Source organism: Schistocerca americana, chromosome 8 (genome assembly GCF_021461395.2).
Source record: "Schistocerca americana isolate TAMUIC-IGC-003095 chromosome 8, iqSchAmer2.1, whole genome shotgun sequence".
NCBI lineage: Eukaryota > Metazoa > Arthropoda > Insecta > Orthoptera > Acrididae > Schistocerca > Schistocerca americana.
This window is the reverse complement of record NC_060126.1, coordinates 116,010,759-116,029,126: the sequence shown is the minus strand read 5'-3', so window position 1 is coordinate 116,029,126 and position 18,368 is coordinate 116,010,759.

Sequence of the window (18,368 nt, the reverse complement as noted above, 5' to 3'; positions counted from 1 at the left end):
AATAGACGAAACGAACATATTTGCTCAAAAAAATGGTTCAAATGGCTCTGAGCACTATGGGACTTAACATCTATGGTCATCAGTCCCCTAGAACTTAGAACTACTTAAACCTAACTAACCTAAGGACAGCACACAACACCCAGCCATCACGAGGCAGAGAAAATCCCCGACCCCGCCGGGAATCGAACCCATATTTGCTCAGCCGCTGGTAAAACAAGTGGGCCACTTCGGTACCTTGCTTTAATTTATTCAGAGGAACTTTTCTTGAACGTTTCTGGTCTATAGTCAAGAGAGACTGCAAGCATTCCGCACGCAGCTCACTCATAAGCAATCGTCCGCTCACAGACTGTCCGTCGCCCTACCTGGTAAGCGCCGGCACGGTAGCTCAACGTATTGGGTCAGAAGGTTGGCTGCCCTTTGTAAACAAGAAAGAAAAAAAACTGAGTGAATGGATCAACGCTGAACATGAGCTGGTGTCATGGGACGTCCGTCCGGAAAAACTGCAATGAACAACAACGAACGAAAGGAGATTTAAAAAAAATACTGTCAGCGCATCAGGCTGCCTTCCAGCGGGCCCGCGTTCGATTCCCTTGCTTGTAGGAGATTTTCTCCGTTTGGAGAGTGGGACTCATGTTATCTTCTTCATCACTTCATCATCATTGACACGAAAGTCGCCCAGTGTGGCGTCACCTGAAAAGACTTGCAACTCGGCTGGCGAACTTTCCAGGTGGGATGTCCTGGCCGTCAATCCCGTACGATTATTTCATTTTTTCATGTACTCACTCTTACGACTATTATAAGCCCTCAGAAACCCAGTGAATGTTAATGGGACGATTCTCTATGGCGATAAGATAAATTTCACATTCCAATTGTGAAGAAGAAACTTAGATCTGGTATTCATGACGGATCAGAAAGTGCAGTGATAGCACCACCAGGTACTGGTGGAAATAAAGCAGTGAGGGAGGGTCGCGCTTGGACAGTTCAGTCGGTAGACCACTAGTCAGCCAAAGCAAAAGGGTTCAGGTTCGAGTCCCTGTGTGGCATGTTCACTCCTGAATATCACTTCACTTTTATAACACGGAGACACACAACGCTGGAATCGGCGAATTTTACTGAAAGCATTTCTGAGCTTTAGCTGAGAAAGTTTTATGCTCCGACACCAGCAAAGAACGGTAGAAGTTAAAATAGTTTCTCATAGCATAGATGTTGATATACAATCAAGATACCTTTACGTGGATCCTTTTTACAATGCTAAATATATATGTTTGGATTATTCAGCAATTTAAACTCGCCGCGTAAGGCTTTCATGAAATGGCGGAAGATAAATCAATATTGGTGTATCACAGAATCGGCCTGTTCCGATTACATGAAAATAACTGACTGAATTCAATTTGAAAAAAAAAATTAATCAGCATTAAATAATTATTCTCAGCATTTTCAATATGAAATAAAACTATAACTCTTGCCAATAACATCACATAATTATATTACCGCTAATGGCGGCGTTGCAGCTCGCCCGCAGCTAAGCAGTGATGGAATGCAGAGCATCAAGATTAATAATATTCTTACAGAAAATATGAGATAAGCTTGAATAACGTTATTCTCTATTTTTCTCCAATAATTTACAATAGGCAGTTTACATAACAATAATAACACCAGACCTTATCACAGGCGGCAGATTAAAGGGCGTCTTGCTAGCGTCATGGCTACTCGAACGAGAAGAAAGAATGCAACAAATACTCTGTGATAGTAATAATTGTTCCTATACTTAAGATATTTTCTGTGGTTTGTGAAGATACTGTTACACTGTGTCTGCACTAGTAAAACCAAACTGTTTCTCTGACAACACACTTGTCTCTCACGATATCACATATTAAAAAAAATAAAAAAATATATTTCATCGATTATAAAATAGGGACGTGGACGCTATACTTTCCTCTGGCTCTTAAAAAAATTTAGTGACAAAATTGATTTTAAAAGTCCACAACAGCCACGACATGCGCTGGTTTTAGTCATAATTATTCATTGTTCAGGTTTTTGATAGTCTAATTAGACTCATAATAGTTTCGATGTTGTTAGTAATATGTATATATATATATTAGATGGATCTATACATATAACAAAAAGCACTTTTGTAATAGGTTTAATTCGGTAGCTAAAGATGCCTCGGGAATAGCGGCACAGACTACTCAGATTCCTCCCCTCCTCTCCCCCCCCCCCCCCCTTATTCTCTGGTTCTCTGGATACGGAAAACTCGGAATAAAACCGTCCAAGGGGCTTCAAGGCACCCATAACTACTTACTTTCAGAGTCTGGTATAGACTCTTGTAGTATTAACAAACATTTGTTGACAATAAGTTCATATTACAATTATATGGGTATTTCTTATGAAAATTTCTGTGACTAGTTAATAGGAACTCATTTCTACAACAATATTAAAAATTTCTGATTGACATAAGCCATTAAAATCGTCTGTCGTCGTCCCGATGATGACAAGGTCTTCCACCGTCGAGAACGTCGGCAGGTGGGGCTGCATCGAAGTCTGGATCTGCTGCTGGACCAGATGTTGCACTGGAACAGGTCAGGATTGTCGCCTTCCATTTCCAGCTCGTTCAAGGAGGGTTCATGAAATTCGAAAATAAGTGTTAGTGTATGTGTCATATATCGGTGGTGATCTTCAAAAGAACGGTTAGATTTGGGTGCACTTTCACAAGCGCAGATTCACTCGATATACAACTCAGTATATGTCCTGGAATCATAACACAGTCCTCTCAATTCAACGCAGTGATCCACTAATTATTTATAATATTTCATAAACGACACAGCACCGGTTAGTTTTTGTGGTGGCCGTCGTGATATTTTGTTTTCATCAGCACTGTTTATAAACATTCCTGCGTGACGCACCGAGCGAGGTGGCGCAGTGGTTAGCACACTGGACTCGCATTCGGGAGGACGACGGTTCAATCCCGTCTCCGGCCATCCTGATTTAGGTTTTCCGTGATTTCCCTAAATCGCTTCAGGCAAATGCCGGGATGGTTCCTTTGAAAGGGCACGGCCGATTTCCTTCCCCATCCTTCCCTCACCCGAGCTTGCGCTCCGTCTCTAATGACCTCGTTGTCGACGGGACGTTAAACACTAATTTCCTCCTCCTCCTCCTGCGTGACGCTAAGGAACCAGCGACGTAGCACACACTGTTGGTGGGCCACAGCAGGTGTAGTCTGATTCAAAAATATCTTACACACATTGCATAGACGCTACTGCACTACTAAAGGTCTAACATTTTATACTGTTTTAAGTTGTTAACTGAAATCAACGTCTTATATCGTCGCAAATACCATTACACTTTATGAGCGTCAATAAAATCATTTTGAAAGTTATGAGACTGTTTATTTTAAAAACAATCCACAGTTTATCACGTGTCTATCTCACCTTCTTTGCACGGTTTTTAGTTAGACATGTTTCATTGTCCAATTCACTGTCGTGGTTTTACATTTCAAACGACAGTACCTGGCATTTCCCACCAGTGCCTGTCCACAACCTTCCCCACGACAATGTCAATTTACCAAGGGGACAAATGGACATTTTCTTTTTCAATTTATCGAGTGTTTTTAAAAGTACGAGGAAAAAATTTCAAATTATTGAGCGTTTCAAATTATCGAGCATCAAATTATCGAGAGTACATCAGGCTGCGATAAGGGATAATTTATCGATTCGAAATTGCCCTGTAGAGAGTTTGAAGATGTTCTGTGAAACCAGTCAACACAGATCGACATTTTTATGTGGTATTTACAGGATGGGCACAACAAGATTGCCTTACAGGATGATAATTATGATGTTGACTGTTAATTTAGGGCAAAAATATCGCAGTTGTCAGTGCTCATTCTAAATTTACTCAGAAACGAATCTGATTAAAAACATAAAAAAGAGAAAGTAATTCAACAAAACGTTCCTTAGAAGATCGTTCACATACTCCTATCCTATTTAACTCACACTCTTGTTACAGATAACTTAAAACTTCATTTGTCCTTTTTTTTATACTTTTCGTATACATCAAATACAAGTTGCACCAACAGAAGGAACTAAAACAATAAGTCGTGATGTTGTGGCTGGTAATAATTTCAATGATGGAAGCACTGGACACACAAAGAATAGACCAAATTCTAATACTACCCATATTATGGGCTGGAAGTACAGATCTTTAAGACAGTCGTTATCGTTATTTAGCGTATGTACACGTATGTGACGAATGTAATCCACAGCTACTCCTTTCGAGAGTCAAACTCCCATCATCTGGCAGTCTACGAGTACATTCAACGCTTCACACACACGTACTTTCATGCTTTTTGAGAGCGTGTTTATGGAGGGCATAAACCGACAGCGTAATAATAGGAGCTTGACTCCGAAACCCGTAGATGTAAATTACTTTCCTCACACTTGTATGCTGTACGCTAAATAACTATAACGACATAGTTCTAGTTAACAATTTAGTTACAACTTTGTTGTAGAAGAGCTCAATAAACTGCCACGCCGGTGAAGTTTGGTACACATTTACAACAATCTCCACAGGAAAAGGCAGTCATCCAATTCTTCACACACTGTGTTGTACATCTTTTCGTGTAATCTATCTGCCCATTAGTAATGACTTCACAACACAAGTGATTTACGCAGAAAGGATTGGAAATGGGTTTTGGTATACTTTACTCGGATCCCGCGAAGACCGAAACACAACTTGGCGATGAGTATCTCTGATGAGAATGAAATCTATCAACAACACTGAGCTTATCCCAAGAACAGCAGTGATTTTCACATTTATTTAAAGAACGGCGCCAGGAATCCACAAAATGCTGTAATGTGTGTTTACCTACCGACAACTATTGTTGACCATGTGACTGGCGTCTAGTGACGGATACCATTACATCAGGTTGCAGCAAGGTTCCTTGACGTCAGTTACAACAACTGCAAGTCTTGGGTGGTCTGGGGAAGATTTTGTGTTTTAAAGTGTTTATCATTTCAGTCGTCTAAAGTTCGTGATTATTCGCGTTCATCGAAGTCACTTTTCCGCTATGAAAAGCATACAAAGTATTAGAAAGTGCGTTCTCGTTCACGAGCCTCGAATTGTGCTTAACCACTTCTTCCTCTTCTCTTCCTGCTCCTCCTCGTCTTCCTCCTCCTCTTCATGTATTAGGCAAAATTGCCCGTTACGGGACCCATGTTTCCCGGGTAGTTCTCTATTTGTTCTTCCTTGGCACTTATAAGTTCTAGTCTTTCAGTGTGTCCCTCACTTCTCACTGTTTCCAGCTGTTCATTCCATTTTCTAATAATATGTAGAACATCATTTAGAATAAAAAATTTTAGTCCTTCTCTAACATCTTCATATCTTAGCCTGTCTCCAACTGCACAACTTTTAATTCTTCTCCGGAATTTCATTTCTTGTGACCGGCTATGACTTTCTTGGTTTTTGGTAACCCGCCAAGTCTCGTTTCCATGGAGCAGCATGAGGACTGCAACAGTTTTCTAGAATTTAATTTGAATACCTTTCATAGTTTCCTTTTCAACGTTTCTGTTAATTGTTCCACACAACCGGCTGAATGTACTAAGCTTAATTTCCATACATTTTCTGTAGCCATACGTCACCTCACATCCTAAGTAACTGAAGTGGTTTACTTGCTCTAAATTCTTCTGATCGGTCACTATTTTGATTGTGATGTGTTCTTTACCCATTAAGGGTATTGCCTTACTTTTTTGTTGAGACAGCCATGTTAAATTTCGCACTTGTTTCAATAAGTAAACATCTTTCTGAAGGTCCTCTTCTGCATCTGCTAGGATCACTGCATTGTCAGCATATAGCAAGTTATTTAAGAGAGTTCTGCAGCATAGGTACACATCTTTTTGAAATTTTGTTTTGTGTGTGCATTAGTCCATGTAGGCCCTATGTAAATGCTGAACAAAGCTGGTATCTCATTGCTGGTGTTACCGTTGAGCTCTAGAGTGATAGTCGCGTTCTAATATAAACTTTTTTCATACTTATCAGATGTTACAGATATCCACGATTCGTCACTATCACCCGGAGCTTCTTTCTATTGCCATTATCAGAAGGTAATTGAAAATTAATAATCGCAACTTGTGTTTCTTTATTGTATCCCGCGAGTTTTACTATCATTTGATGTAGTATACAAACTTCATACACCGTGGAGCATCCTTTCCTAAAAGTCATTGGTTGTTCATGCACCCTTCAAGACTTGCGTTTAAAATTTTTGCATTTACCCTTTTGCTGAGTCGTGCAGCTTTCAAGCCTTGCGTTGAATATTTTAGCATACACTGCGGTGACAAAAGTCATAGGACATGTTCAAACATCGCGTCGGATCTTCTTTTTTAGAAATATTGAGCCATGCTGCTTCCATAGACGTCCATATTTGCGAAAGTGTTACCGGCGCAAGATTTTGTTGCCGAACTGACCTCTTGATTGTGTCCCGCAGCCGGCCGGTGTGGCCGTGCGGTTCTAAGCGCGTCAGTTTGGAACCGCGTGACCGCTACGGTCGCAGGTTCGAATCCTGCCTCGGGCATGGATGTGTGTGATGTCCTTAGGTTAGTTAGGTTTAAGTAGTTCTAAGTTCTAGGGGACTGATGACCTCAGAAGTTAAGTCCCATAGTGCTCAGAGCCATTTGTGTCCCGTAAATAATGGATGGAAGGCCAAATCATTCTCTCGATTTTTCCAGAATGACCTTCAAATCAATCACGAACAATTGTGGCATGTGAATGGGACATTGTCATCCACAAAAATTTCATCGTCGTTTGGGAAGTCCATGAATGGGTGCTAATGGTCTCCAAGTAGCGGAACATAACCATTTCCAGATAATGATGGGTTCAGTTGGACCAGATGACCCAGTACATTACAAGTAGACATATCCCACATTATTATGGAGCCAGATTGCACGGTACGTTGTTGACAACTCGAAACCTACCAGCAGCTCCTACCAACTGAAACTGGGATTCGTCTGAAATTGTCACGGTTTACCAGTTGCTCTAGGGTCTAACAGATATGGCGACGAGCCTAGGAGAGGCACTGCAGCCGATGTCCTGTTCATAACAAAGACTCTAACGTCGATTGTCTGCTGCCATAGCCCATTGGTGCCAAATTTCTGCCATAACATACGTTCGTCGTATGTCGCTTGTGTGTTAACACTGACAATTCTACGCCGTTGGTCTCGGTTGTTAAGTGTAGGTTGTCGGCCACTGCGCTGTCCTCGTTGCTGGGTGATGCTGGAAATTTTATATTCTCAGCACGAAATGGAAAGTACCATGCATCTAGCTGCAACTGCTGTCTGTTAATTACCATCGCGTAGCCATCATTACGACGGAAACCTTTCCAGATGAATCGCCGGAGTACAAACGACAGCTCCGCCATTGCACTGTGCTTTTACACCTTGTGTACACGATATTGCCGCCATTTGTATAAGTGCATATCTCCGTCCCGTGACTTTTGCCATCTCAGTGTACACCTTGTGAGCCTAGTAAACCTACTCCTCTGTAGGTACTGCATAGGTCTTGTCCCTTTTGTAAATAGTGATATCACTCTAGCAATCTCCCATTCTATTGGGATACTCTTGATCTTCAATATTTATTCAAAAGATGTAGCAGTCGTCAATGTAGTATCGTTCCTCCGTATTTTAGCAATTCAGCATTAATATCATCTTTTAAAGTTGATTTTTGTTGATGTGGCATTGGTATTTCGTCAGAGAGCGTTTCATCTAATCCCTTAGACACTTTCCCGTGTTGCGGATTAGTGAACCAGGATTTGTTCGGTGAAAAGATATTTCAAGAGAGATCGTGGAACCCTTTCCGTACTTGGAGGTGGTACTGAATAAAAGATGAAGACGATACTGCTGATGAATCTATGTGATACGTACAGTACATTCAGAACATCAAAAGTCCTTTTACGCTTCCTTTGAGCACCTTCGATGCTATTTTCGTCCGTTTCTGTTACCGAAGTTCGTGTTTGTTGTGTCTGTGGACACAGTGTAGGATGTCTGCTCATGACGGAAGAGCCTGGCAGAGTTTGATGGTTTGCAGACAGCTTTTCTGTCTGCAGCATGCTTGGTATGCTACTGCCGTGGTCCCCCGACAGATAATATGGCGCCTCGCCATGAGCCGACAGTCTAGACACGTGACCTGAATGGCGTCCTCTATGCTGTATATTCGGGTTGCGTCCTGATAGCGACTGCGCACAAAACCTATTCCAAACCACGGTAGCTGTTTTCAGTTGATAATTTGCATGAATTTTGTCGAAATGTTGTATACATGTTTAGCTTGTAAATATTGCTATAAGAGATGCTGAAAAATTGATACATTTGGCCTCCTCCAGTTGGATTTGGAAATCGCGTTTAGCACCGTATAAAAGCTTGATGTCTTGTTATGTAGCGGTGAAAACACTATATCTTATATTTTCTTATAACTGATTTTAATTTAAAGTGTAACGTGAGATAGTAGCGGCACATGCAAGTTTTATATCTTGTGACATTTAACCTAGTGCGACCGTCAGTACAAATTTTAACCCTCGAGTTTGCGAGTTTGTCATCAAAGTGGCAGATTTTTGAAGACATGTATTGCTGAATAGAACTATAAGCAAACCATAAGGGTGGAGGGGGGGGGGACGTATTTGTACTAATATTTGTGAAAATATATTACAGAAGCGATCATTTATATCCGGTAACGCAGTAAACTGGAGAAGCTGAGGACGATGAATTCCCGGCACCTAAATGCGTGAACGACGACAGTTGAGAGAATACACCGGTCTTCAAAGAATATCCTTAGGCCTTGGCTACAAAATGAAAACGGTAAAGAAATCAGATTTTGTGTATTCGTTTGGTGCACCGTATTCGTGGCCGGTTACTGCAGCAGACAAACATTATTGCTTGACATCAATGTAAATCTGAAGTGGTTAGGAATTTTGAAGGTGCACTACTTGTATGATGCTCTAGGAATACATAAAAGATTTGTTTTTGTGATTGGTAGCTTGGACTACACTGATGTGAAAGTAATTTAGTGGTATTTAAGAATTCTGAAGCCTATCAGTTTGAACAGATTTAGTTAAAGTGAGAATTATAACGAAACTGAAAGTACCAGTCAATTTCTACTTTATTTGTACAGAAAATCTCAATTAAAAATTTCACAGATCACGTGCTGTGACGAAAGAATGAAGTAATGAGTGCTGTCGACAAGGAATCTCAGATCGATTCCATATTCCTATATTTCCAGAAGGCTTTTGATACCGTTCCTCACAAGCGATTATTAATCAAATTACGTGCATATGCAGTATCGTCTCAGCTGTGTGACTGGATTCGTGATTTCCTCTCAGAGAGGTCACAGTTCGTAGTGATAGACAGTAAATCATCGAGTAGAACAGAAGTGATATCTGGCGTTCCGAAAGGTAGTGCCATAGGCCCTCTGCTGTTCCTGATTTACATAAATGATGTAGGTGATAATCTGAGCAGCCCCCTTGGATTGTTTGAAGGTGACACTGTGATTTACCGTCTAGTAAAATCATCAGACGATCAATTCCAATTACAAAATGGTCTAGAGAAAATTTCTGTATGGTGCGAAAAGTGGCAATTGGCACTAAACAAAGAAAAGTGCGAGGTCATCCGCATGCGTACTACAAGAAATCCAATAAATTTTGGGTTTACGGTAAATCACACAAATCTAAGGGCTGTCAATTCGACTGAATACCTAGTAGTTACAATTACGAGCAACTTAAATTGGAAAGACCACATAGATAATATTGTGGGGAAGGCGAAACAAAGACTGCACTTTGTTGGCAGAACATTTCGAAGATGTGACAAGCCGACTAAAGAGACAGCCTACATTACACTTTTCCGTCCTCTGCTGGAATAATGCGGCACGGTATAGGATCCTTACCAGGTAGGATTGACAGAGGACATCGAAAAAGTGCAAAGAAGGGCAGCCCGTTTCGTGTTATCGCGCAATAGGGGTGAGAGTGTCACTGATGTGATACGCTAGTTGGGGTGGCAGTCACTGAAACAAAGGCGATTTTCTTTGCGACGAGATCTATTTACGAAATTTAAATTACCAACTTTCTGTTGACACCCACCTACGTAGGGAGAAATGATCATCATAATAAAATAAAAGAAATCAGAGCTCGAACGGAAAGATTTAGCTGTTCTTTTTTCCCACTGGCCATTCGAGAGTGTAATGGTAGAAAAGTACCATGAAAATGGTTTGATGAACCATCTGCCAGGCACTTAAGTGTGAATTGCTGAGTAACCATGTTGATTTAGATGCGGATGGAGATATATTACTCAGTCTGACGATAGTTTTATTCAGTTTATCGCCTCAACTACGCATTTACTGCGGATATATTTTAGGTCCCTTTTCCTTAAGGTCGCACCTTGATCGAACTAAATAGTTATTGCTGGTCCATGATCGGAAAAGTGTTAAGCTTGGCCGCCAATCTAAGAAAATTCTAACGTTCACCTCCCGATAATCATACCGCCACAATCTGTGGAGCTTCGAGGCGCCGAGAAGTTTTTGTTTCTCCAGAATAAATCTGCAGGGGACATACGTACTGCAATGCTATAGAACACTAGAGAGAGCCGTAATTCCTATAGCACTGTCAAATACCTAGGTGACTCACCTGGAGACCGTGGAATTCATCGTTGAAGTGGGCGCCCCGCAACATCAACATCAGCAAGCGATGTTGTCAATAAGATGATTCCTGAGTTTTGTATCCCGCGTGGAAGGCGGCGCGTGGGTCTGCTCCTGAAAACTGAAAGGTTGGCCGAATGTAGGAAGCGAGTAGGAGCAGGTGAGGTAAGATTCTCGTTACAGCAGTGTGAACTAAAATCATCTTTACTTAACTTTGCGTACAAGTAGTGGTTCGTCCACTGTGACATAGAAACAATGTTGCTAGGTCGTTTCCTCGGAATCAAATGGGCTGAATCCGGAACGACGCTCGTAGATCTCCACTTCGCCGGCTAGAGGGCGCTGTCGTCGGTGTCTCGTAGTGCCAACTTATGAACTTGCACCTACGCCGTGGTATCGTTGCTATCGATACCACACTGAAGACCAGTGAATATCCTCCTAAGGAATAGCCGAGTTACAGGAAATTCCTGGTGCGTGTTGGTTTATTATTAATATCGTAGATAAATGAAAGGTTGTCCGCCTCCTTAGCTGTGTGGTCAGCGTAGATGACCGCCCTGAGGAGGATCCAGGTTCAATTCCCGATACTGTCAAAGTCTTTTCCTGGATGGGACTTCTGGTACGAGGTTTGCGTAGCCTGCAACACAAACAGGAGAGCGGTGTGCTGACCACATGCCCTTCCATACCGCATCCGTATAACACCCAAGGACAGAGGATGACACGGAGGCCGATACACATCCCCTGGACCGTCACGACCTGGCGAGGAGCTCGTTTATGCGTGGAAGTTTCCTGTCAGTCAATAAATTGCCTGACAGCTGTAGTATAACCAGAGATCTACACGTCTCCTCAACCGACTGAGGGAGGAATTTGGAAAAATCACGATGGATACTTGGTCAGTGAATCCTTTTGTTGCAGGAAAATGCCCCTCCACGCACGTCTGATGCTGAGGCTGCCAAATTGAATTCCAAGCGTTTCCAATTGGTTGACCATGTACCCGTTATCTCCTCACCTACTGCCTTGAGACGAGCACCAATTTCCTAAAGTGAAGGAACACCTGCAGAGTCATCGTTTTGACGACACTCAAGATGCCAAATACGCTCTAAGGCTATCTTTTTGAATGAAATAGGAAAGCCGCAACTTTAAATGCTCTGACTCTTTCCGTTCTATGGAAAGCTAGAAGCATTTCGATTGCCCCGGTGATTCCAAGCCACAGTAGACACGTTATTCGATTTTATCAAAATTCTCTAAATGGTCACCATAGTCTATGAGGGCTAAACAGTACATCCTGGATCCATGTTCGATTCCAATGACCATTTAAATAGTGATTGAAAACCATCAGCACTGACGGTGGAAATTTCCAGTAGAAAGAGTCATCTTCTATCCGCAAAAGATGACAGGAAAGAGGTACGGGAAACCGTCTTGCCCTTAGGATAGAAAACGTTTTAAAGTGCCAAAGAATCAGAAATTATTGTCATGAGAAGACGGAATCCCTAATACAATTATGTATCGACGTCTTGGAAATAGGTGAACCTATTCTAACACATATGGTTCAAATGGCTCCCCTAGACTTAGAACTACATAAACCTAACTAACCTAAGGACATCCATGCGCGAGGCAGGATTCGAACCTGTGACCGTAGCAGCAGCGCGGTTCCGGACTGAAGCGCCTAAAACCGCTCGGTCACAACGGCCGGCTTACACGTATCGAACTTTATACAGTTAACACAATTTTTGAACCTGAGTCACTTCCCAAGCACTAGAAGAATTCCAGGTTAGCTCTCACCTGATACGGAATCGTTGCTGTTTACGCCCTACAGCATTGGCAATTTTGAGGAGGGTGGGGTGAGGGTGGGGGAGGCGAAGGGGATCAAGCCCCTGCTGCCTGTTGTATAGAGCCGTGTGTCCAATAGGAAGTAACTTCTGCAAGTGGCTTCCATAAGCACTTGTTTAGGTGATATTAAAAACATAAAACTTCCGGAAGGTTGCTTCAGCAAGTCACTTGGCCAAGTTAATTTCTGTAACTTGCTGCTAGTACTTGCAGAAGCGCTTCCGCTAGTGTCGCGTCGTGAGCTAGGGAAGTGGAAATTTACAGTGTCGTGCTTAAAAACCAGATCAGCCGCTACCGCTGTGGCGCTAATATCGCTGAAGAAGAATCGTGACGAAACAAGACAAGTTTGGGTGGGGAAATGGACACAGAGGCCTAGATATTTGCCAAGAAACTCTATTGAATGAACTGAAATGAGAGAATTTCACTCAGATTAAAAAGTTTTAACACTGTCGTATTCACATTGCTAATATCTCTTTTCTGCTCTAAAATCAAATATTAATGAACAGTACAAATGGTTCAAATGGTTCTGAGCACTATGGGACTTAACACCTGAGGTCATCAGTCCCCTATAACTTAGAAATACTGAAACCTAACTAACCTAAGGACATCACACACATCCATGCCCGAGGCAGGATTCGAACCTGCGACCGTAGCGGTCGCGCGGCTCCAGACTGAAGCGCCTAGAACTGCTCGGCCACTCCGGCCGGCTGACAGTGCAAAAATGCGGTACGCTATATAATCGAGATATCGCTTTTAATTATCCTTCTATTTTTGCAAACAGTATTTATTACTTTTATTACAAGCTGCAATTTACGGATGTCTGTTCTCCCATGGAACTTCCCGTTCAGGTGAAACAAAGTAATAGGTAAATTCATTTGCACTTGGCTGACGGTAGCCAATTATACTTGTTAGAGGCTACAATGGTACATTTGGAAGGAGAGACAGCATTGGTCGTTTTTTTTTTTATTATTAAACGAAAATTCGATTTTCGGTCACTTAGTGACCATCTTCAGTGCTTAATATATAATTTAAATTGGTAGGCACTGGTGTCAACAAGCTTACAGCGATCGCCGCGGGTAGCTTCTGTAAGCACATGGCTACACGTGGTCATTTTAATCTCATTTTGTTCTATATTGTTCGTTGAGTTTGTTCGTGGAGGACATCCGATGACACTCGTTCAGGTTGTTTGTTCATCCGTTCACTCAGGGTTTTTTGTTCGGAGGGCAGCTAAACCCTCTGACCGAACACGTTGAGCTACCGTTCCGGCATTTTTCTCATTTTGGTCGTTTGTTTCATCTGCTCGGGGTGGACGTCGTAAGAGCCCCGTTTAAGTTCGTTGTTGATCTATTAACTCAGTTTTTTTTTTATTACAGAGGGCAGCTAACCCTCTGACCGAACACGCTGAACTACTGTGCCGACGGCATTCAGCGTGCAACGTGCTCACATGATCCCCTGCGTGCTGCTGAACGCACAGAAACAACCCGGCTTCTGCTTACGATACGTGTGCCTCAGGGTGGTATATGCGACCGCAGCGCTCTCTAGCGGCAAACCGGGGTTACAAGTGATACGCGCGAACTACAGAGTTCACATGTGTTCTTGGAATGGACCAGGGCAAACTAGCTGCTGTAGCTCCCGAGCCGTCCTCACTCGGGTCGGGGTTGCTGACGTCGGTGTGACCGCAAACGCTACAACCAAGTAAACAGGAGACAGAGACCGCGTCGCATTCGACGTACTGGTTAACGAGATTTGCTTTTGTACGTCGAGAATGTGCGACTGCAGCGCTCTCCAGTTGCGGTTGTCAGCGGTATCTAGCTCGTTTGTTTCCGAAGTGGATGGGCGTATAATTCCTTTGTTAGCTGCGTTAAAACGCATATTTCCTCCACATGCTATTCATGTTATTCTGCTCTAGTCTACACAAATAAAAACATCAGTGTCGGCGTACGTGTCATAATGCAGAAAGGAAAGTTTCATGTGCTGTCAGTAACGAGACCAATTAAAAAAATGCATTACAAATAGTGCGACTTACAGTTCCAGTAATCTTCCACGATAGTAAAAAAATATTTCATCATTCTCACTTTGTATTTACACCGAAAGCTCATCCGTACTTGGTCACTGTTTCTGTTCGGCAGTAGAATCTATAGAACATGTGAAATGTTGGACTTGTAGCAAGGAAGTGCAAAGTAGCTGCCAGTAGCTTATAGATCAAGTCTGTCGAACAAACTCAGTGCTGAAACAGAGAGAGTACATACATACAAGGTCCAGTAACATTAATGATCAGCGCCCACGTTGGACGTCGAAGTAGTATAACCACTGATAGATGGCAGGTCACAGCACTAGCCGTGAAGGGTGTATTAGGGGGAGAGGGAGGGAGGGTGTGGATAGAGTGCAGTCGTTGCTTTAATGTGGGGACGGAGCGATTTACACTACTGGCCATTAAAATTGCTACACCAAGAAGAAATGCAAATCATAAACGGGTATTCATTGGACAAATATATTATACTAGAACTAACATGTGATTACATTTTCACGCAATTTGGGTGCATAGATCCTGAGAAATCAGCACCCAGTAATAACGGCCTTGATACGCCTGGGCATTGAGTCAAACAGAGCTTGCATGGCATGTACAGGTACAACTCCCCCTGCAGCTTCAACACGATACCACAGTTGATCAAGAGTAGTAACTGGCGTATTGTGACGAGCCAGTTGCTCGGCCACCATTGACCAGACGTTTTCAGTTGGTGAGAGATCTGGAGAACGTGCTAGCCAGCACAGCAGTCGAACATTTTCTGTATCCAGAAAGTCCCGTACAGGACCTGCAACATGCGGTCGTGCATTATCCTGCTGAAATGTAGGGTTTCGCAGGTATCGAATTAAGGGTAGAGCCATGGGTCGTAACACATCTGAAATGTAACGTCCACTGTTCAAAGTGCCGTCAATACAAACAAGAGGTGACCGAGACGTGTAACCAATGGCACCCCATACCATCAAGCAGGGTGATACGCCAGTACTGCGATGACGAATACACGCTTCCAATGTGCGTTCACCACGATGTCGCCAAAGACGGATGCGACCATCATGATGCTGTAAACAGAACCTGGATTCGTCAGAAAAAATGTTTTACCATTCGTGCACCCATGTTCGTCGTTGAGTACACAATCGCAGGCGCTCCTGTCTGTGATACAGCGTCGAGGGTAACCGCAGCCATGGTCTCCGGGCTGGTATTCCATGCTGCTGCAAGCGTCGTCCAACTGTTCGTGCAGATGGTTGTTGTCTTGCAAACGTCCTCATCTGTTGACTCAGGGATCGAGAAGTGGCTGCACGTTTCGTTACAACCATGCGGATAAGATGCCTGTCATCGCGACTGCTAGTGATACGAGGCCGTTGGGATCGAGCACGGCGTTCGGTATTACCCTACTGAACCCACCGATTCCATATTCTTCTAACAGTCATTGGATCTCGACCAACGCGAGCAGCAATGTCGCGATATGATAAACCGCAATCGCGATAAGTTACAATCCGACCTTTATCAGTCAAAACCTGATGGTACGCATTTCTCCTCCTCACAACAACGTTTCACCAGGCAACGCCGGTCAACTGCTGTTTGTGTATGCGAAATCGTTTGGAAACTTTCCTCATATCAGCACGTTGTAGGTGTCGCCATCGGCGCCAACCGTGTGTGAATGCTCTGAAAAGCTAATCATTTGCATATCACAGCATCTTCTTCCAGTCGGTTAAATTTCGCGTCTGTAGCACGTCATCTTCGTAGTGTAGCAATTTTAATGGCCAGTACTGTATTTGACGTCCAAAACAGCAACATTGTCTTTTAGGCTAAGGGTGGAGTTGTTTCCGAATCGATTAAGTTTTTAAATTGTTTGCGTGCCGCCGTGGTTAAAGGCTACCGTGGATGACGAAATGGTGCTGTGCAAAATCGGCACCGAGGCAATTGTGGTGTCGCACGGGCGATATATATCATGTGGACGACTGCTGCGGGATGTGTTCGGGCGAATAGACGTGCATCTGTTGAGCAATTGACCGTCCAGATGAACCAAGGGGCTACCAACGGCGTCTCCCTAGCGATCGTTCAGCGAACTTTGCTGCGAATGAGCGTCCGCAACAGGCACCTTGTTCAAGCACCCACGCTGACTACTGTTCATCGGCGAAAAAAATCTGGAGTTTGCGAGCCAGTACCGCTACGCGACGTCCACCGAATGGCAGCAGGTGGTCTTTTCATGTTAACCGCGTTTTCGGCTCCATCAGACAGATGGTCGTTGGCCTGTAGTCCATGAAAGGTCTGAAAGCAAACATCCTGCAATAGTCATCGGAAGGTTCCAGGCCATATGGCATTCCCTGGGTGATCTCATCATTCTGGAAGGCACAATTGATCAACCCAACCCTACATCTATCTGATTTGATCCATTATAAATGATTCTGAAAGCCTGCGACTGTGAAAACAATAGGTTTGTTTATAGATAACTCATCTGCTACCATGTCCATTATAATTATCCGGGCTGTTATGCCGTGGTCGGTTGATGAATTCTGTGTCAATTCCCAACGTTTCGTCCCCGTCTGCGGAGGACTACTTCAAGGGGGTCTGTAGCTCGATGGAAGGTCCAACACACCCACTCGCTCGCTACTGACTGTCAGAAGCCAGCCAGTGGTTGTATAGGACCTTCCATCGAGCTACAGACCCCCTTGAAGATGTCCTCCGCAGACGGGGACGAAACGTTGGGAATTGACACAGAATTCATCAACCGACCACGGCATAACAGCCCGGATAATTATAATGGACATGACATTTCCGGCCGTGAAAGTCTACATTTTAGTATCATCTGCTACCAGTCATGATTTTCTTTATTTTATTTTTCACACGACGCGTTTCAGGAAATGATACCCTTTTTCAAGTGCGTGTTTTGTGTTTCTTATACTAAATGGACCACACGGAAACTTAAAGTCATCGAAATGAAGCAGACTCTCACACATCGACAATATCACATAGAAATGGCGTAACAAACACAAAAAACGCACATGAAAACGGGAATCATTTCCCGAAAAGCGTTTCGAGAAAAATAAAGTAAAGAAAATCGTGACTGCTACCAGATGAGTTATTTATAAACAAACCATACATCTATTCTTATGAACCACGCCCTGGGCTACATTCTATTTAATTTTCCTCGGCACAATGGCATCTACCAGCATTACAATGCAACGCATCACATACCTCTCAGTGTGCATGTAAGGTTCGAAGGGCATCAGGATGACTTTACTGTAATCCCGTGGTCACGAAACTTCCCGAATTTAAATTCAACTGAGGATCTTCAGGACCACTTCGTTCGTGCCATTGAACCTCACCCGAGAAACTTGTCGCAGCTAGCTATGGCACTAGGGGGAGGGGGAGGGCCATGGCTCCACAACCTCAATAATTTTTTGCATGACTTGCATCGGTCCGTACTGCAAAGGGGTGGTTATTTAGAGTTTTGACTGGACAGTGTATTTATATAACGTCGAATGTTATAGAACATACTTCCAATAAATTACTCAGAAACCCCCAGCCCGTTTTAGAAAATTCAAAGCTAAATAAATAAAATGGATTTAATAAGAGACAAACCAATTTCATACCAATTCTTACCTCTGAGTCTCTGTTCATTACGGTATACTCAACTTCCATAACAAGCAACCATTTATGTTACCATTTGCTGTAGGCGTTAATCGTCAATGTTATTTAGCAAAAAGGCACTTTTGTTGGGCCTTCAATGCGCTGATGCCTTGAAATAACTACTTTCTTATCACGTAAGTTATAATACGAATTATTTAAGGCCAATATCACGTTTCCCTATTACTTTAATACAACAAATCGTACCAGTAATGATGTGTTTCCAAGAACTCCT